Source organism: Aythya marila (genome assembly GCF_965140915.1).
Source record: "Aythya marila genome assembly, chromosome: 1".
NCBI classification, from domain to species: domain Eukaryota; kingdom Metazoa; phylum Chordata; class Aves; order Anseriformes; family Anatidae; genus Aythya; species Aythya marila.
Window position 1 is genome coordinate 182,241,779 of NC_139042.1, and position 23,254 is coordinate 182,265,032.

Here is a 23,254-nt window from a genome sequence, read left to right on the forward strand (position 1 = left end):
AATCTGAGTGCCACATGATATCAAATTCTAATCATAATAAACAAGCAAAAACATTTTCTGAAATCTCAAAAGCAAAATGAGAAAGATTTTAGCTTTTTATGTGTTTGTGATGCAAAGCAGGGAAGGAGGATTCAGTAGCTGCATTAGACAAATAAACTCTTCCTTAAATCAGTAGAGGATGATACTGGGGAGAACAGATGAATGCTGAGAGATTTTACGATGTCCTGCAATTTTATGGATTAATTACTCTCCCATCTCCGTCTGCAGCTGGGGAGCAGATAAGGCTAGAGAAGGTTTGAACAATGACAATAAAAGTTGTCATTCAAGTGACACCAGAACCTCCCTCTGTGGAATGTTAGTAGGAAAATAATTTCCAATCCCTTACAAGAACAGATAAATATTAACTATAGCTGTCTGATTATTCCAGGGAATAATCTGTTTTGCTCCTCCAGGAAGAGAAGAACTACCAGAGAAGAGCACTTTATTCCGAAACTGGCTCTAGACTCAGCAGGGAGACAGAAGCTAACAGCTTAAATATTTCAGGAATAACTTTCTAAACTACTTTTTAAGTTTAAAATGGTATCCATTCAAATGAAAATTTTGATTGGGAAGGATGATTTGCCTCTCACCTTTGAGATATGATGAATGTTGCTGGGTGAGAAAATGAATTAAGGTATGATTCCATACTCTAACTAAGTTTAATGTCCATTCTAAAAGCACTTAAACTAGGTTACCTACTTTAACATACTACAAAATTTTCAGTGAGTGATTTTTCAACTTAGGAGGTATAATGTCTGCTAGAACTCCAGCAAAGCATGAAAAGCATGGGAAAGGCTATGATACAATAATTGAGAGCAGAAGAGGAGCACAGAAATACACTCTCCCCACATCCCACCAGATACTGTTTTGAGTACTTGAAAGCAACAACAATTTCCCATGTCACCCAACTGAGCGTGTCACCTGCATGTGCCCATGCAATGTAGGGCACAGGTCAAAAATAGATAGTCTTTAGTGACCTTCACTGTTTTTAAAAAACATTTTCTTAAATGTAAATCTTCAGTTTTGCTGTATGCTTTAAATTACAAAATCAAACTCCAATGTAAGGTTATGAAATATAAAAACAAGTATCCCTTCACAAAAGTATTGATGCAAATTTTTCAAGAATCAACTTCACAGTTCATAAATTCTATTTTCTAATTCATTTACTTTTTTTTTGGGGGGGGATCCTCCATGAAATCCAGGCCTGCTGTCTCTCAGATCAATGTATTCATCCTGTTTCTCTCCAGAGCCCTAAATATTTTGATGGTTTAGTTGACATCACTACTTTTAATTTATCTTTAAAAATATACTCTGTAAATATTTAAGTAGCAATGACAAAGCAAGTAAGCACAAAAAATACATATCTCTTTTCCATATTCAGTATTCAGTCACTGTTTCCTTTGCAAGTTTTAAAAGATATTAAAAATAACAAATTCTTCTTTTCTGAAAGATTCAATAGACCAAAGGAATGATAATCAAACTTATAAGAGAGAAACCTTACAGTGCTTTATCTGACTTGTCAAATACCTTTTCAGTCATTTTTATCTGGACTCTTAAGAAAATACACATGATCTGTTATACAGAAATGAAAGCACCTAGGTGTGATAACACCCCACCACCCCAGAACTGGACCCCAGAGAACACAGTTGTAAGCAGTTTCATGAGATTTGAGAGTTAGAGTACACACATCAGACAATGAAACTTTTAACTTTACTAATGATAGTATTTCAGCTGATTCATCTTTATTTTGCGACAAAGATATAGAGTAATTACTATTGCATTCTCATTACTTGAATATTCACTCACTCTAGGGGCTTGTGTAACAGCAATCCACTGCAAGAAGACAGCACCTCAGGTTGTGCAAGACTTTCTGTAAATACCTTAATTATCTCTACTTTAGACACATATAAAATTAAACAGCAAGGCATAGAAGAAAAAGAAAAAGATGAAGAAGAAGATGAAGAAGAAAAGGAACACTCCTAAGGCCGTTAGTTAAAGTCTCAAACAGCGGATAAAAGCCTCAACACAAAGTAGGCTGAGGAGTGAAGCAGTAATGTGGACTATATATATCACATGTACAGGGTGTTCTGAGGTAGTGATTTAGAGGGCAGGCAATGATTTGGTCAACAAGCACACAGCAGTGATTATGTACTCATTAATAAGCTCACCTTCAGTGTTAGTAAGTAATGCATTTTCTTGAGAGATAGTGCTCCAGCCAGAGCTATGGAATTTGCAGGCACTATTTTTCCTTTCCCTTTGTACCATGGTAAATAGAAAAGATCTGGATTGCCCAAATTCTCTGTTATATCATTAAAATCCAGTTAATGTCTGACCCAATGAAATCATCCTGCCACTTGGACTATATCGTCAATACTGAAATCAAGCATTTTTTGATGTGCTCATTTTACTATGTCAGGTGATCTGTACTTCAAAATTAATTTATCTCCCTGACTATAATGAAGCCAGGGCTTGTTAATTCTGACTGCCTACATGGCTAATTCAGTTATGTAGCTCATGGAACTAGTTTAGACCAGATCTAATGCTTAGTAGCTTAAAAACTTAATAAACTACTTAAAATTACATGAAAAGAATCCATGCCTTCAGGGAACAATTCAGAGACCAACTACTAGATGTCTAACTACTTCCTAAATTAGGACATTTCAGTGTCTTTCTGAAGTCTTTCAGAAAGACAAGTCTTTCCAGGATACTTCACTCACTGGGAGCTTGTGCACTTAAGACATACACTTTAGTTAAGTGTGAATAGCCTCTTTTCAGCTTCATCTCTTCAGACAGTCTTTCTTCGCAGTTTATCAGAGATCCTTTCTGCCCCTCTCCTCAAGTAAAATAAAATAATAAAGGTTCATTTATTATATTATATCTCTATTAAGAGATATGGTAATTCTCCCCAAGTAATGATTTATTTATTTATTTATTTATTTTTTTTAATATTAGTATTGTTACAAAGCATTTGTCCTGTCTAGACATGTAACACTAAACAGAAGTGATTTCTCTTTCACCCAAATGCTTTAATGGAAAGAGCTAATTTTCCAGTTTTTGCATGGAAGCTACTCATGTTAAGATGAGATATTTGGTCTCAAAATGATAGTCAATGAAAAAAAAAATCTATCTCTCTGAATGGCTGCAATAATAATGCAGATAATTTGGTTGTGATCAAGTCTCACATTACTGCATTTTCTGCCAGCACCTGAAGTACCACTTGTTACACTGTTAAGAGTTCATCTCTGAATAAATACTTACGTATGTTTCAGTGAGTTCTATATCAATCTGATACCCTTTGAATAAGCTGTATTCTTTAAAAACTTTATTTTTTTCCTCTACCCACCAAATCTAGCTTTCATCAAATAAACTTTTTTTTTTTTTTTTTTTTTTTTTTTACTTTCAAAATTACATAGACTGTTACCATTGTTATTATTATTTCTCTTATCTTTATCCCGAAACATTACAACATTACAAGAGGGAAAAAAAAGAGGGAGAGACCTTGCAGTAAAATGCAAAATTCATCACAAACACTTCACATATTTCTGGGTTGGTAGCATTGCAAGTAATGAGTAGCAGTAAATTCACCCTAATAAAAAGAAAAAAACAAAAACAAACAAACAACAACAACACTTTTTTTTTTTATTTTGTTCACCTTTACAACCATTTATTGACACCACGCTTCATACTAAACAGCACAATCAGAGTAGTTTTGAGTACGAAACCACAGTCTGCAGTGACTTTTTAGGTTTTTGTAAATATTGAGGGCAGATGCTTCAGTTCTGGATCTGAGACATTTTAACTAGCTGATAATGTGAGAAATATTTATGACATTCTTGGGATGTCTCCTCCAATGCTGCTCTGTCATTCCTGCTTGAGTATTTTCACCTTAATCAGTTATGATATGGGGGAAGGTGGAATGAGTTACCAATATATATAATTATTTTGCATGCCCTATTTACCTAGAAGGGAATCACAGTGTCTTAAGGTAGCATTATCTTAATTATCTTAAGGTAGCATTAAAAACAAAACAAAACAAAACAAAACAAAAATAAAATAAAATAAACAGAAAAACTCTGTTATATTTAGTAAAACTGTAAGGTTCCAGTCTGTGCTGCATGAAGACACTTACTTGTAACTTCAGTTAATGATTTGGTCACAGAAGAAAATCCATTTAAGCTGCTTAAAATTGACAAACTAGGCTGCACATGGAAAAGATTTGTAAGCTTGTTCAATACTTAACTCAGAAGCAGTTACTGCTCACCTGCTTCTTTCCTCAGCCAATCACCATTTCTACTATTCCTGCCTCTGGGCATGTGCCCAATGGAAAAATATTGGAAAAAATCATGAAAAATCTTTGTGACATTGATATAGTCATTCCATGCTCCTGCAGGATTCCATGAATGGTGTTCATCCCATATAACCTCAGTAATCTAAGGAAAGTAGATAATAGTAGGATATTTGAGAGATATAAGCTCAATACAGGGCAATAAAAGGCAGTATGTCTCACCTGTGCATAGCTACCTTTGGTCAGATGGGTCAGATGTATTCCAACATTGCTCCCATTGACTATAAAGGAGAACATGTCACTTGCTGAAACATAAAAGTAGATGCCTTCTTAGGTAATTTAAATAGTTTTTGAAACTACATGGTTTTTCAAATCTATGTAAAAGAAAAACAGGTTCATTTGAATCTGATAGTTTTAAGGTTGATTTTAAAGAGTTATATTTCCTAAAGATAAGGTTTGTGGACTGTCCTAAGATCCTGAGATTTGGATTCTTATATACGTGTTATTTTTTTTTAAGAAAAAGTAAAGGTCTCTTGTAAAATATGCAGGGACATGTATTCATGTGTTTTAAATCACAGTTTCATTAAGAAGTAATTGTTATTTGTGTAACTCTTCATATATCTACTCTCCTTGCTAAGGACTACAATCAGAAATGCCAGGATCTGTTACTATGATAACCTAATATTAGTTTCAAATGTTCCTTAATGGGTTCCTTAAAAGCTAAGCTCTCTGTTTAATTTCATAATATCAAAGCTCCTTAATTAATTAAACAGTCTTTTAGGAATCTTAACATATATTCAGGACTTAACTTATATGTGGATGTGTTAGAATCTGTACTATAATTCTTATGAACGTTCATTTTACACTGCTAGCAGATTATTACCATAATTTATCATACTGTATTTTACCTTAAAACTTTAAGCACCACACACAAGATACTATAAATATTTTCTTGTTTCTTTAGTTGTAATCATGTTTAGATCATTCATCCCAAGAAGTGTTTGATTAATCATATTATCATTTAAAATTAGATGTATGTGAACTTGCATTTATTTGTGGTCCAAAATCCATGCCATATAATGAATACGTGTAATAAATGCAGTGTAATTTGTGTGTAAAAAATAAACCCTGTTCTCTTCAAATTTATTTTAACAAACTAAAACAAAGACTTTCTCATCTGGAAATCACCAAGCAAAGAAGTAGAAGAAGAGAGAGGAAGAAAAAGATCCTGAAAGTTTAGTAATGTTTTGTGTAGATGTAATGCATCTAAGTAGTACTTCAAAGGTTTGGTGTTATCCATCCCTATGCCTATTTTTGGGTAGATATTTTAAGCAAAATAATTCAGTGTAAAAAAAACAAAACAAAACAAAACATAAAAACTGTTCCTACATAGAGAATATTTTGGATTAATTTATCCTTTTGAACTGCCTGCATCATAGTTATTATCTATTCAGTATAAAATTTTGGGAAGGTTTTCTACCTTGAGTTAGGTTTTTGACATTACTGGAACTTGACTGGGTTCACTTTTCTTCACAGAGTTCACTCCACCTACATGTATGTATTATACTGTAAAATATTGCCACTTCTATTCAAATAAAAATTGATCAAGAATATACTGCTCCTTGTGCCTTCCCATCCTCACTCCTGAAGACAAGTCCCCGAAGGCATGCTTCCAGTTTTATTTAGCAGAAGATAAAGGACAAAACAGTTTGGTTTCTAATCTAACACTTCAGATAATAGTTTGGTGTAAAGGCTGCACACTTGTAATTGCATTAGGCCAGTTTAGCTAGTAGATTAAAAGTTTTCCCAGGTGAAATGTGCAAACAAAGGCTCATTATAAAGTAATACATACTTAGTGGCTACTGGTCTGTTTCACACAGAAAGCTATATGGTGGTTATATTTTTGTATGTCTTGTGAATGTTGTGTGACCCAACCTGTCTGTTTTTTTGTTTGTTTGTTTGTTTGTTTTTGCATTTTATATTTAAAATTTTAGACAGTAATATCTTGAGAAGGCATTGAAAGTATAAGAATGTGTCATTGGTTTGTTTATGTTGTTTCAATCAGCGTTATGGCTAGCAAAACAAACTGTTTTTGCAGTTGTTTCCAAATCCTCTCCCAGGTCACTGCAGCATATGATATTTCTTTCATCTGAACCACAGTAAACAACCAGGGAAAGAATGAATGTTCCAGCAGCACTCTCTCTTTTTATTATTGGATCCTGAAACATTGGATTAATTCACTGGGTGTGTAGGTTTCAGATCCAGCTCTTGCAAAGCAAATCACTGACTGTGTAATATTAGTTCTGCAATGAGAACCTTGTTGAAATAAAGACATACCAGGCATCCAGTTCACTTTTTCAGCAAAAGTATCATTAATGTAAAGATCCTAAACACTTCAGTGTATCTGGGGGTTGGCTAGCTACATTCATAGGCATGTTTATATGGCAAGTGAATAGCTAAATATTGCTGCATTGGTGCCAAAGCAGTTTCCTCTGCTCGGCAGCTGGTACCTAAAAGTCGTCTTCCTAGGTGGCTAGGAAGAAGACTAGGGTGGCTCTCTCCTGGTGTTCTGTGACATTTCTGTGTACTGTCCTGTTGCAACTAATATTGATTCAAAACCTGCTTGGATGCTATCCTGCGCAAAGTGCTCTAGGTGAGCCTGCTTAGCAGGGTGGTTGGACTAGATGATCTTCAGAGGTTCCTTCCAACCCAAACCATTCTGTGATTTCCTTCATGCACTGGGAACACTGATGAAACAAATCCAGCTGAGAAGAAGCAGCTGGTATTACGGTTTCCCCAGCCTATACAGAAAATTTAAGGTTAGCAGTTTTCTGTTTTCTTTAACTAAAACATATACAAGCCAATGAGAACATCAAATCAATATATTTTTATTATCACACAGAATCACAGAATCACAAAATCATCTAGGTTGGAAGAGACCTCCAAGATCACCGAGTCCAACCTCTGACCTAACACTAACAAGTCCTCCACTAAACTGTATCACTAAACATCTTTTAAGGACCTCCAGGGATGGTGACTCAACCATTTCCCTGGGCAGCCTATTCCAATGCTTAACATCCCTTTCGGTAAAGAATGTTTTCCTAATATCCAACCTAAAACTCCCCAGGCACAACTTTAGCCCATTTCCCCTCGTCCTGTCACCAGGCACTTGGGAGAATAGACCAACCCCCACCTCGCTACAGCCTCCTTTAAGGTACCTATAGAGAGCAATAAGGTCGCCCCTGAGCCTCCTTTTCTCCAAGCTGAACAAACCCAGCTCCCTCAGCCGCTCCTCATAAGACTTGTTCTCCAGACCCCTCACCAGCTTCATCACCCTTTTCTGGAATCTCTCAAGCACCTCCATGTCCTTCTTGTAGTGAGGGGCCCAAACCTGAACACAGTACTCGAGGCGTGGCCTCACCAGAGATGAATACAGGGGTACAGGGGGACAATCACTTCTCTAGACCTGCTGGTCACACTGCTTCTTATACAAACCAGGATGCTGTTGACCTTCTTGGCCACCTGAGAATATATATATATATATATTTGCATATATATATATATATAAATTTTGTGGTATTGTCACAGAGAAGAATTCTGAAGATTTATATGTACCAATTTGAAATGTGAGTATTAAAAAACATTACATGTATTTTCAAATATGTACTATGCAGTAAATATATGGTTACTTCTAGAATATCTAGCTGCAAAAATACATTTACAGGGTAAAATATTCAGAGGGGTGCCTATCTCTATAGAGATTGGTAAATTTATGTTTCTGCATAGTGTGCTGTTCATAGGGGCACTGTCTGCATTCTTTAGAAATTTTCTGTACCATAGTCTTGATTGCAATTCCACACACTATATTATAACTATCTAAATTCTGACTTCAGGCAAAAACTATCAGAGCTCCATATAACATTCATTGAGGTAATTGAAGCATTCTGTCAGACCACTGACAGACTAGCTTGTGAACTAAACAGAATTTTTCCTGATATCCAACTGTTTTTATTTGTAAACAGAGCAACAAAACAATTGTAACAGGAAAGGAATGCTCACGTCAAAGTGGAGGTACTAGATTATAATGAGCTGTAGCCTTGAACATTTCACATTTACAAATTCAGTGTAAAAATAAGGTCCAGACAAGTTCTGTGTGTTGCATCAAATCTTTGAGTCCTCCTCTGTTATGACTTGTTGCCTCATTTGCATGGAATGGAGAAGGACCTAGGCTATTTTCTTTATATCAAGTAGCTGAATACTTCATTCTTTTTAAATAGGAACTTTAACACATATGGAGATAACCTTAGCACTAAGCTTTATTCTGTAATCTGAGATCCCAAAGTCATTCTCTGGTTCCTAAAAGGTGGTGTTATATAAACCTTTCAGTTTTCTTAGCCTAAACCTTCCTGCTCTTTTTCTTCTTAGAAATAGCAGGAGCCATGTAAGGATTGAGCAGCAAAGCACAGCAGATAACAAGTAACTGACCTTCGTTGTCTGTTTCAGCAAACTCTGAGCTATGAATAGTGCTGACGAGGGGAAACATACTGCTTTCTGCTACTTCTTCTTCAGAACTGGTAATCTCCTGATTACCAGCCTGGATGGGCAGCCGTTGAAGTAATTTCCTAATTAGCTGCCCCTGAAGCTGGGAGATCTTAATTGCAGGAGTATTCAGACCCAGACAATTTCTGAAACTTTTGAATTCACTGAGGAGGTTAATATTTGTTTCACCAGTAGAATTCACTCTGCTCCTATGAGATGTCTTAGATCTGAAGAAAATGGAACAAGAAAGTGTAGAAAGCTCACACTCCAATGTCAGCACTCAACCTCAGCAGCTGACAAAGCTTACCAGGTATGACTTGTTTGGTCTAAAACATTCCTAGGCATCTGCATATATGCTCTTATCTAGATACTTTACTGTGGAAGGGGCCAATACATTACACCAGTCAGATATCCCCTTTTCAGTACAGACTTCACAATTACTTAGGTTTTTTAATAGGAGAGATAGTATATCCTGTCTGGAAATTAGGAAAGACCATTGGAAAGCTACAGGGTGCACCTAAATCATTTCTGGTGGACAGTAGAAATGAAAATTAACTGTTTGGGGGAAGACTGCTTTAATTTCAAGATGTTTTATAATAGAAGGGTCCTATTGCTGCTTCTGTGGTTTTAAAAAGAGTGAGCCTTACTCAATTAGATGTCTGCCCATCTTGGTTTCCAAGTGGTCCAAGAGATTAAAGTTCAAGCCCAGAGTCATCAAAACTGGGGGAAATTTTTGAAGTTAATCACTACTATATTTTGTATCTGCTCTGAGTGGTTTCTCATGATCACACACACAGCATGGATTACCTTTCAGAGTTTAAATTCTCTATCAGAGTGATAGGGAATGAATGTGTCTATTTGTGGTGCTGTGAACCATTCTGCTGGACTGTACCTAATTCTGACAGTGTGAAACCATTTAACCTATATCAGCTCAAGAATAAACAAAAGGAAAACAGAATCCATTCAAGACAACCATGACAAATTTTATATTTCAGTGCCATCTCAAGACAGAAATATGAAGTCACAGTATTATGCATGTTCAAGATATGTGGATGGAGGGAGAAGCAAAATTTCCTTGGGTGTCGAAAAATTTCCTCTCTCGAAATACAGCTCCCATGAAAACTGTGCCCTGGTCAAAATTCTTGAAAGGTTCAAATGGTTACATAGATCTTGCTAGAGAAATATCATAAACACAAGGGAGCATTACATTTTAATTAAGATAATAAGTAAGAAGGTACATAATTCAAAAATGCCAGAAGACAAAAAAACTGTTAGCTAGACAAAAGGTTGATGATGTGATGTCAAATAAACACAAACACAAATAAATCCTCAGATGAGTGAAAATTAAATGTACATTTTCTTTATACTCAGAATGCAATGAAATGAGTCATTCACCCCCGTTGCATGAGGAAAGAGCATTTTTATACATTTTTTGACTGTAGAGGAAGCCTAAACTCCAGGGCTAGCAATACCAGCTCTGAAGCTGAAGGTGAAGCCCACCAGTACTATAGTGGGCCTGTGCTGTGCTTGGTGTCATGAAGACAGCATGTGTCAATGTTTCAAGCAACTCATGTAGGAAAAACAAGTGAAACTTTCAAAGTCATCTCTAATCTATTTTTCCTTCTTACATGCAAGCTCTCCTGAGTGGTTTGCATTTGTTCCTTTTTGAGGTCATTTAGTTTCTTTTTTTAGCCTTTATTCATTAAATATTAAATTTAAAGCATTTGATCAAGACACTCACAGCTGGCAATGAGTCAGATCTAAACACTATATCTTAGTGATTTTTTCTGTCATTGTAATTTCTCTCTCACTGCTAAATGAATTATAGGGTATCACTGTAATGGGAAAAAGACCCTTTAAAATTAACCCTTGAGAAAAGGAACATAAATCAATGGGAAATATGTGGCAACAACAGGGTTTTATTTCCATTTTAAATCAGTAGGATAAGAAAAATTTAAATTCAAATAACATACACTAGATTTAATAATTTTTGCAATAGTAATATCTGGGACAAATACAGTGGCAACACTGTAGCAACATTTGACAAGTGTGCTGTTCATAGGTTGTGTGTGAGCTATGCAGTCTTTGGGGAAAAGGTTTAAAGGAAAAGCAGATAAACTGATTAACATGGAAAAATGTGGTGAGGTTTATGTTTTAGTTTAATTTACAGACCAAATAACTGCCAGAGTTTCAAAAACATTAGAATTCTTACATGTATTTGTAGGTGCAGGCCAGAGAACCCCATATATTTAAATTTAATAAGTCCTTGCTCAGTTTCCAGCCATGTTGGTTTCCTGCCTTCCCTGACTGACATGGGGATGTAGAGCTTTTGCACTCTAAGAGAAATGTCCTCAAAGAATCGACAACTCTGATCAGTTCTTCTTTCCCTAAGGGCTGTTTCCCAAGGGATCTCATCCATTAATTCTTTAAACATCTGGAAGTTTTATAAAGTTCAGGGTTCTCACATTGTTCTTGTTCTCTATTGTTCTCTATATGCCAGGCCCATATTCCTCGAGATTACAATCTTTGCAATCTGTTTCTTAACATAGAGGGCAACAATCCCAGCCCTTCCTTCCCTGTGTATCTCTTCTGAAAAGCTTCTAGCCCTCAATTGCAGTGTTCCAGTTGTTTCATTATGCAACTGACTGATTAATGTCAGTTTTCTAATTACATGAGGGTTTCCAACGCCTCCTTGTTTCCTACGCTGTGTTGGTATAGAGGCACTTCAGCTGGGCTACTGGTCGCATCACCTTTTTGTGAACACAAAGTCACAGATCATATGATCTCTTAAGCTTTGTTTCCTAAGGAAAAAATGACCAATAAAATAAGTACAAATAAGATATTTTTCAATACTGTTTTCAGCAATATAAAGATAAGTGGGCTTCGGAAATATGCCTTCATATGGTAGTATGACTTCAGTGGGGCCAGCTGAAGCAAAAATTATTGCTGGGCTACTGGGCTAAACCTCAGCTGATCATGCTTCCTTAACTCTTGGATGTTGTTGCTGCTTGAGTTCGAGGTGAAATTGCTAGGTCTTTCTGGGGTCTCACATTAGAAATCAGTTCTTGTTAAGCAGTTGAGTTTTCTAGGCGAAGTTCAGGCAAGTCTAAAATGCCCCTATTAGCACATTGAAATGAGTACATACCAGATCCTATGAAACAATGATGTTTGCAGGATTGCACAGCCACCCACCCTGTCTTCTTTTTCATTCTTCAGCGTACTTATGGGACTGTAGGTTCAGAGGTTAAGTATTAGACAAAAAAAGTATGTCAAGTAAGGCATGTAGTTAAATGTTAACATGCATTAGTTTCCAACTGAAACAAACAAGCAAAAAACAGCCTGCAGTTAAAGGGAATTTGTTCTGTGTCATTATATAATTTTAAAAATCAACTTTAAATAAAGAATAAGAATGAAACAGCTAGTCATTTATTTGCCTTCTTATATAAGGCAACATTTCTGAGTGCCAAGTATGGAAGTGCTAACTACATATAAATAGGAAGTTTAAAAATGCCTCCTAAAGTTAATACTTTTGACTTGAAACCTGTAGACACACAGTCAGCCCTATAGTCACTCTACTAATTATTTTAATGAAAATATCATAATTTATCAGAAACTATTCATATGCACATCTGCAAGGTCTTCAACTGCCAAACAGTCATTTTTGTTTAGCATAGGTATAGTGATATCCCACGATTACAGATATTAGTAAAAACTTCATAGGAAAGAATACAACACCAGGCCCCTGAAATTGTAAGGGACCATTTGCGTGAGCTCAATGTCCATAAGTTCAAGCGGCCTGAAGTGATTCACCCCAGAATAGTGAAGGAGTTAGTAAATGTCATATCTGGGCTCCTCTCAACAATTTACCAAATGTCTTAGGAGTCTGGGAAGGTCCCTGCTGACTGGAAGCTAGCCAACGTTATACCCACCTATAAGAAAGGCACAGGAAAAGGCATAGCAAACTACAGACCTGTTAGTGTAATCAGAGATCCTGGAAAGAAGAAAATTATCTTGCAATTGAAAGGCATTTAAAGAACAAAGCTATTATCAGACACAGTCAACATGGGTTCACAAATGGGAAGTCTGGTCTTAGTAATTTTATCTCCTTCTACAGTGAGGTCCCCCACTTGGTAGATGAAGTGAAGATGGTGGATGTAATCTTTCTGGATTTTAGTAAGGACTTTGGCACCATCTCTCACACTATATTTCGGGACATATTGTCCAAGAGATGAACAGCTGGGTGATGAACTGGCTGAATGGCACAGTTCATAGGGTTGTAGTTAATGGGGCTGCATCTGTCTGGCAGCTGGTCACTAATGATGCTCCCCTGGGCTCAATTCTAGGTCCAATTCTGTTCAACATTTTTACCAGTGATCTGTATGCAGGATTGGAGTGCATCCTTAGAAAGTTCTCTGATGATACTAAAGTGGGAGGTGCCACTGACACACTCTGGAGGAATGAGAGGATGCATCCTCAGCAAGTTGGTGGTGATACTAAAGCAGGAGGTGCATTTGACTCTATGGAGGGACAGGCCTTACAGAGGGACCAGATACATTGGAGCATTGAAAAATCAATCAGCAATGGCATGAAATTCAACAAAGGTAAATGCTGGGCTCTGCACCTGGGACAGAGTAATACCAAACATGGGTACACTCTGTGGAGGTGAGTGGCTGGAGAGCACCTCAGCAGAAAGGGATCTGGGAGTGCTGGTTGATAAGCTCAACGTGAGTCAGCAGTGTTCCTTGTCAGCGAAGAGGGCAAGCTGCATTTTGGGATGCATTAATCACAGTGTAACCAGCCAGTCAGAAGAGGTGATTCTGGTGCTATATTTAGTGTTGGTGTGGCTTCACCTTGAATATTGTGTACAGTTCTGAGCTCTGCAACATCAAAAAAGAATATTAAGATATTTGAAAGTGTCCATAGAAGGGCATGTCCTATGAGGAAAGGCTGAAGACAGTTGGGTTGTCTAGTTTGGAAAAAAGGAGACTGAGAGGCAATCTTATTGCTCTCTACATATTCCCGTGGAGGCGAAGTGGAGAGGGAGGTGCTCATTTTTTCTCCCTGGTAACCAAAATAGGACATGTGGAAATTGTACAAAGCTATGCCAGGGGAGGTTCAGACTAGGTATTAGGAAATATTTATTTATTGTGAGGGTGGTCAAATATCAGAACAGACTTTGTAGGGAGGTGATTGATGCCCCATGTTTGTCAGTGTTCAAGAAGCATTCAAATAATGCCCTCATTAACATGCTTTAACTTTTGTTTAGCCCTTGAAGTGATTAGGCAGTTGGATTTGATGATCTTTGTAGGTCCCTTCCAATTGAATTATTCCATCCCATCCCATCTCATCCCATCCCATCCCATCCTATTCAGTCTAACTTTAGCAATCAAACTTTTAGTATAATTCTGTTGAAGAATGAATAAATATGTCATTCTATTTTCATAGTAACTAACAGAATCATAGAATCATAGGATGGTTTGGGTTAGAAGGGACCTTAAAGATCATCTATTTCCATTCCCCTGTCATGGGCAAGGATGCCTTCTACTAGATCAGGTTGCCCAAAAAGTCATCCACAGAATCACAATTGATATGAGACATACAATTGTACAGCCAGAACAACACAAACAAGTTTGCAAAGGTGTAAAGTATCTGACTTTAATTTTTTTTACTGAAATATATACGCAGGAAAAGAGCATTGCAATTCATTATATTTATTATTTATCAAAGCAAAATAATATTCAAGCAAAGTTCAACAATTATTTGATCGGCATGGATAGAAGGAGGAGATAAATCATGAATATTTCACTTTGCAAGATCACATACAAGAGACTCAGATGACTTCTCTTAGTTTTGAAAAGTGTATTTTACTACCACATATTGTAGGATCTATTATTATTCATTTCTGAGTTGTCTTAATTTCTGTGGACTTAGTAAATGTATTATGTGAAAATGTGAAGAAGATATGCAAGTGTAGTTTTCAGATTGTCAACTGGCAAGTGTCACCCAGTACATTTTGTAAGTGTAAATCAGAAGAAAAATCAGTATCTGATGGAAATGAAAAACACTGAAGCTAATAAACAAGAAACATTTCAATATGTATTTTCTTAGGAAGGTGATTGTCCCCCTCTACTCTGTCCTTATCAGGCCACACCTGGAGTACTGTGTCCGGTTTTGGGGCCCTCAGCACAAGAAAGATGTGAACCTGTTACAGCAGGTCCAGAGAAAGGCTGCAAAGATGATCAGAGGGTTGGAGCACCTCTCTTGTGAAGAAAGGCTGAGAGAGCTGGGGATGTTTGACCGGGAGAAGGCTCCGGGGAGACCTCATTCCAGTCTTTCAATATTTAAAGAGGACTTGTAAAAAAGATGGAGAAGGACTCTTCACTCAGATAATGACAGAACAAGGGGGAATGGTCTTAAACTAAAAGAGGAGAGATTTAAACTAGACATGAGGATGAAATTCTTCACTGTAAGGGTAGTGAGGCACTGGAACAGGTTGCCAAGAGAACTTGAGGATGCCCCATCCCCAGACACATTCAAGGCCAGGCTAGATGGGGCCTTGGCCAACCTGGCCTAGTGGAAGGTGTCCTTCCACTACAGGGGGGTTGTACTTAGATGATATTTAAGGTCCTTTCCAGCCTGAGCCATTCTATGATTCTATGATTCTTCTTGTTGAATAGAAGCTAATTTATGTGTAATGACACCTCACTTCTTGCTTATATAGATCATTCCAAATATAAAATATTGTACCCACTAAAATTAATGGCAATACAACTGTGCGATTTCAATTTTTTGGTATTTGAACATGGGATTATCACTACTGGAAGCTAAAACCATACCCAAAGACAGTAGTGTTCTTGCTTCCTTCTTTCTGGAGCTGGGGACAAAAAGCAGAATTGTTTATGGGCAGTCATTTTTAATGAATTCACTCTTTTACTTCTGTTTTTTAGATGACTACATTGTGGTCTTTGTCTTTCTTGCAGATGAATTTACAGGCATGATTATTTACTGAAACAGTGCATTGTAAGTTGAAATTTCAGGACATAAAAGGCTGATAAATGTTATTTCTTTAGTTATTCCTGTTAGTTCCACATAGTTCCAATTCAAAGACACACAGGCATAGAACTAGAAAATACCCAGTTTCTGCCTTCTCATATTCACTCCTGAATTGATTTCATTATTTATCTGTTCTTGCAAAAAAATCCAACCTGTAAATATTTGCTGGGTTTGACCAAAACTTCATGTGTTCTTTCAGATCAATCAAAACTCTATTTTTCACCTGCTAACTTACTTTCTGAACAAGATATCCTAGCATTGCCATTGACCCTTTTAAATGCATGTAAGCTGTCAAGCAGAGGACTGTAGTCCTTATATCAAAACATCCTGAAAATGTGTCAGTGTTATTTCAAATGGTTTGTGTAAATTCATCCTTCACTGAATAATTTTTCTTTTCATTTACTTTGACTATAGGAAAGACTACTACATACCTATTTACATCCTGTGTTTATGAGCATTTTCATTCTAGAAGTTATCAACCACTATCAGTATGAATGCCGGCTGTATGGCTTCGTGATAAATACATTAGATTTACAAAACATAAAATATCATACACAGCTCAATCTATTTTTATTTTTTTTTCATTTTTGCCAAAATGAAACATTAATTTCTGTAGGAGCTTTCTAGATCTCTTTCCCAAACAAGACATTCTGGTTTTGTACTCTTTGTTAATATCTTGATTTTACATATATCTAATTGTCTATATGGTTCTGTCATACAAAGAAAGCATTTATTACCTTCAGAATTTGAATCTGCGTATTCTGTATTCTCCAGTATCTTGTTATAGTAGGCTTCTATATGTACATCGATGATAAAAAGAAGACTAGGGAAATTTTGGACACTCTCTGAAAGCAAACAGGAGACTTAGTCACCCAAGAAATGGAGAAGGCTGAGGTACTCAATGACTTTTTTTTTTGCCTCAGTCTTCAATAGTAAGAGCTCTAGCCACATACCTGGGCCCCAGGAAGGAAAGGCTAGAAGAATAAAAAAACACCCACTGTCAGAGGAGATCAGATACGAGACCAGGGACAGAACCTAAAGGTGCACAAGTCATAGAATCATACATGTAGAATCATAGAATAGCTTGGGTTGGAAGGGACCTTAAGGATCATCTAGTTTCAACTCCCCTGCCTTAGGCAGGAATGCCACCCACTAGATCAGGTTTGCCAGGGCCCCATCCAGCCTGGAAAGTCCACAGGACCTGATGGGATATATCCAAGGGTCCTGAGGGAACTGGTGGATGTAGTTGCTTAGAGACTATCTATCACATTTGAGAAGTCGTGGCAGTCTAGTGAAATTTCCACTGACTGGAAGAGGGGAAACATAATCCTTATTTTTAAAAAGGAAAAATGATGGGGTTACATCATTGGTGGACAGGGGAAGAGCAACTGTACCTGGACTTGTGAAAAACATTTGACACTGTCCCCTATGTTATCCTTGTCTCTAAATTGGAAAGAGATGGATTTGATGAATGGATCACTCAGTGGGTAAGGAATTGACTGGATGGTTGCACTCAAAGAGTTGCAGTCATCATCTCAATGCCCAAGTGGAGATCAATGACAAGTGGTGCTCCTCAGGTGTCAATATTGAGACCGGTGCTGCTTAATGTTTTTATTGGTGACATGGACAGTGGGACTGAGTGTATCCTCAGCAAGTTTGCAAATGACACCAAGCTGTGTTTTGCATTCAACACACTGGAGGGAAGGGATGCCAGAGAGACCTGGACAGGCTGGAGAGGTAGCTCTGTGCAAATCTTATGAAGTTCAATATGGCCAAGATCCTGCTTCTGGGCTGGTGCAATCCCGAGCACAAATATAGACTGGGTGGAGAAGGGAAGAAGAAGAACCTGCAGGTGTTAGTAAATGAGAAATCTGACATGAGCCAGCAATGTGCACTTGCTGCCCAGAAAGCCAACTGTATTCTGGGCTGCATCGGAAGTATGGCCGGCAGGTCAAGGGAGGCGATTCTCCCATCCAGATTGGATGGGGCTTTGAGCAACCTGATCCTAGTAGAAGGTGTCCCTGCACATGGCAGAGGTGTTGGAATTAGATGATCCTTAAGGCCCCTTCCAACCCAAACCATTCTATAATTCTATGATTTTATGATTCTATAATTCTGTAATTCTATGATCTTTGTGGTTTACTGAAACCAATATTTTCTCTTGAAGGAGAACATCACAGTTAACAAAAAAAAAATTGTTATGGTAGAGCTAAACAAAAAGAAATTACAATACAGTAGCCTTCTAATGACTGCCTGACAGCCACAAATTAGTGGTATGGTAACGACTTCACTGACATTTTAAAATAAATTTACAAAATTATATCATGTAGTTTTTATTTTCAGCTATGACATTTTGTTCCCGTCTGGTTTCTGGTAGTTTTTGTTGTTGTTGTTGTTGTTATTGTTGTTGTTTTCTTCATATATATAACAGCTATGAAATATAATAAGATAGTCTCTTTGTCTTGCCATCTGAACTGCAATTAAATCCACCCACTCAGACTTCATGCTTCCTTACATTTCTGTTTTTACTTCCTTTTCCAATTTTAGTATGGTACCTTTTTTATCATCACTTTATGAGAAGTGTCTGAATTTCATTTTATGTCTCATGAGTGGCTTAGGGTATACAAGGTACCTTTTACTTAGCACAGAGATGATAACAAGGACCAGCTCCTCTGTCTTCAGACTCCACTTGCACTGGAATAATTACCATAAATAATCCCAAAACTACATTTATTAATGCATGCACACAATACGACATAAGTAAAACTTAAACATGCTGATCTTAGTTAAGAAACCCACTCAGGCACTAATTCTCCTATGTTCCCCCATGTAGTCTTGTGGTATCTGAGGGTGCAGCAACACAGATCAGACACAGCTATCTGTCTCTTCCCCTTTAATATGGAGGGAGATCACAGCAACTTCTTTCTGATCATAAGCACATTAGGTCTAAAGTTAGGTGAGGTTAAGCTAAACCAGTGTGGGTAAGATACCCTCCCATATTTGATCTTCTTTGTGCCTTGATAATTGTCTTTTGTCTTAGGTTTTACTTCCTTTGCAACAGGAACCATGTGGTAAAGGACAAGCCCTTGTAAGGCTTCTATGTATTTTTGCATTGTAAAATATTATTTAAAAAACATGATTTTTTATCAGAAGGCACCACATTTAAAGACCAAGGGACCTAGGTACAAAAAGTCAATTTGGGTGATGTTTAATTGCTAACAGCTTCTGCAAAGCCCATCCTAAGATAATCTAAATATGAAATATAAATAAAAATATAAAACAATAAAATATAATATAAACTATAATTAAATATAAATATAAAACATTATTTTTATTATTATTTTATAGTGTCTTGTAATAAAAGCTATCAATCATTATAATAATTATTGATAATCATAATTTAAAACTTAAGTCTTTAGACAAAATACTCTGTCCAATTTCTGACAATATATCAATGGCAGATGCACATTGTTCAAATCTTTACTTTCCAATCACATGCTGTTTATGTTAACTTATTTAAACATAATTGTGCAAAGTATGAGAAGTATCCCTTGGAAATGTATTTAAATACTCAAATGATGCTTTCCTTTCATTTTTAAATTCATCCCTTTTAAAAGTAAAGTTCATGTGACTGATGTCACTTGGAAAGAGGGAAAAATATAAGACTTGTATGAATTAAATGGAAATAATTGGTGTAGATTTGAGAAGTATTGCTACTGTGCATGTAATTTACATTCACAGTTGAGCTTTTCTGATTAATTGCTTCTGATAGGTTGTGTTTTCATTTTCTGACTTTTCACTTAGCGATATAATACGTTTTTATCTATGTACAAATTTGTTTATTTTCTTTGGAAAGAACTAAATTAATTCTCTCTGGCATATGTTGCAGGTTTGCCTCTTATGCAACATAGCTCCTTTCAAAGTTTGAATTAGCATTTTGCCTAGACAAGATCTGAAAATTATTCCAGCTTTATTGACATACTGAAGGAGAAGTATAAAATTGAACATGATTGTTTGAAACCTAGACTATATCTCAGTATTACAAGTATTGCAGTATTGGCAAACAAAGGTTAAGAGAAGTTTTGTTGTAGAAATTACCCACTGACATTTTAACAATATTGATTCTAGTACTATGAATGCTGCTTTGGGAGCACTGTGAAATAAATGTGTCAGTGTTAGAAAGATCCTGTGGAAATGCAAGCTGATTCTGATCTGTTGGTCACTAATCCCTTATAGTATAAGGAGTCTAATTGCAGCGGTAGGAGGGATAGGGACAGAACTGAAGATGGTGTCCATTTTTGAAGAACCTGGCATCCTGGTTCCCATCTGGATACACACAGTAACCATCATGCTGCAGTACTGCAGTGCAACAAATCCAGGGAGTGTCATTCCCTTCTTCTACAGCCTTCTGCCCCAATCTCAGCTGGAGCAAAATCTATATATGAGGATCAGAAAGGCTTCCAACAGTTCCCTGATCTTTCTGCTTCAGGGACTAGGACTGTTGAATGTTCTATGGCATACACTCAGCCACAGTATAAATCATCTAGTTGAGACTATCTGAAGATTAAACTTTTAGTCTGCCTGAACAGAAAGCATTAGAGGATGCTTCATGTGGGACACTAGATGTCCATCTGCGCACAGCAGATTTTGTTAGAAGTTAAATACAATTTTCAATTTGTTAGGCAATACAGATTATGACCATAATACAATATATTCATAGTCTGAATAACAGTAGCTTGGAATCTCTTTGGAATCATATAGATATATATATATAAAAGTCCACTGATATGGTTTCATGTTACTTTTTCCTGAGGTGAACCTCTCTCTCCTTTTTCTTCCATCTGTATTTTTATTTAGATCAGTTATTTATTTGTAATTTCAAAGTTTCAATTTAAAATCTTACTATGTCTCCACTATTAATTTAATTGTGAGTTAATTATAAAAGTAATGAAAATGTTGTCTTAATTTTCAAAGAGGACTTTCTACTTATTAACTATATTTGAAATGAGACTGATGAAATGTAGACATTTCTTTAAATATTGTGAATTCTACATTATGCGGTTTAATGTGGAAGTGTAGGTTTAATTAAACTTACAAAAATATCTAAAATTAATTAACTGTGTCCTGCCCTTCTGGGTTAGGGTTAATGGCTTGTTCTCAGAGGTGAGTTGTGTAACACCTTACAGGCTGTGTGTACTCCCTGTTGTGCTGTTGATCTCTGGGGTCTGGCTTAATGTTATCCAGTACCTGAGGGAACTCAGGTTATCCAGTTATCTGGATTACTGAATGTTATCCAGTACCATGCTGGGGCTGGTTTATAATGATCTGTACAACAACCAGTTATCCAGAGATTCTAATGAAGTCAAGTGGCCATGACCCCTGTGGTGAAAATTTGTGCAGAGCACACCACGACTGTATGCCAGCATGTTGGCAGTAATGACATGGAAAGACCTAGAAGAACCCACAGTGGATGAATGGGCTGGCCAACTCTGGCAGTACGAAAAAATTCTCTCTTCTTCCCTACAGGCACACATCTTGGCTGTGGAGAAACTTTCTCAAGAGAACAACTTGAAGATAATATATTTTCCTCCACACCTGTACAAACCAGTATCTCAGCTATCAGAAGTAATGTAACCATCCCGCTGCTCAAGAAAGGGGATATAGTGGGTACACATCACATGCTACCCTGTTGATTTACCTGTGTGACCATGAAGAGGAAATGAGCAAATGGTATGGAAAATCTACCTTGAACCTAGAGGCATGAGTATGTGCGTTGCAAGGAAAAAGGGGGTTCTTCTGGGAAATTTGCTGCTCCAGTTTCCAGTGGAAAAACTGTCTACTCTGTCCCCCAGAGAGAGTTGAAGGGATGATCTTATTCTGATTTTAACAAAGAGAATTCTGATATGTGTTTACAAGAAGTGAGTATCAAATACTATGATCTGGACTAGAGGGGTCCTGTCTCCAGCCAGATGGAGGAAAGGGAGAACCATACTTAATGGGTCTGACACATCGTCTGATGTGCCAGAGGAGTATAAGGCTCTAGTGGACACCAGTGCACAGTGTATCTTAATGACATCAAGATATAAAGGGGCAGAACTCATTTGTATTTCTGGAGTGACAGGAGGATCCTAAAAGCAAACTGTACTGGAGGCTTAAGTGAGCCTAACTGTAAATGAGTAGCAAAACCACCCCATTGTGACTGGCCCAGAGTCTCCATGTGTCCTTGGCATAGATTATCTCAGAATAGGATATTTCAAGGACATAAAAGGGTACCAGTGGGTTTTGATATAGCTGCCTTGGAGACGGAGGAAAAGAAACAGCTGTCCACCTTACCTAGTCTCTTGAAAAACCCTTCCATTGTGGGGTTGCTGAGGGTCAAAGAATGGCAGGTGCTGATTGCTACCACAGTGGTGCACTGGCAGACATATTGCACCAACCAAGAATCCCCAGCCCCACCCATAGAATCATAGAATCATAGAATCATTTAGGTTGGAAAAGACCTGTAAGATCATCTAGTCCAACTATGCACCTAGCACTGCCAAGTCTACCACTAAACTATTTCACTAAGTAGAACATTTACACATCTTTTGAATACCTTCAACTACTTCCCTGGACAGCCTGTTCCAATGTCTCACAACCCTTTCAGTGAAAAAATTTTTCTTGATATACAACTTAAACCTCTACAGCCAGCTACAACCTCCTTTGAGGTAGTTTTAGAGAATGATAAGGTCCCCCTTGAGCCTCCTTTTCTCTAAGCTAAACATCCCAGTTACTTCAACCCGACTACTCCTCGTAAGACTTGTTCTTTAAACCCTTTACCAGCTTTATTGCCCTTCTTTGGATGTTGGAACTAGGGAAAAAGAGGATCCAAGGTGTACTATACTCCAACTGAAACAGAGATATTGGCAGCATATGAAGGGGTTCGAGCCACTTCAGAAGTAGTTGGTACTGAATGGCCTCAAGTTGCGCCAGGGGAGGTTGAAGTTTAGGTTGGAAATTAGGAGACATTTCTTCTCAGAAAGAGTAGTCAGGCATTGGAAAAGATTGCCCAGGGAAGTGCTGGAGTGACTGTCCCTGGGGGAATTCAAGGAAATGTTGAACCTGGTGCTTAGTGACATGGTTTAGTGGGTGACATTGGTAGTAGGGTGATGGTTGGATCAGATGATCTTGAAGATCTTTTCCAGCCTTAAGGATTCTGTGATTTGATGACTCTATGAAGCACAGCTCCTCTTGGCACTCCACTACCGCTAGTGGGCTGGATGTTCAAAGGGATGGTCTTCTCTACACATAATGCAACTGTTGCTCTGTGGTGTAAGTGGGTCGTATTGATCACAAAGT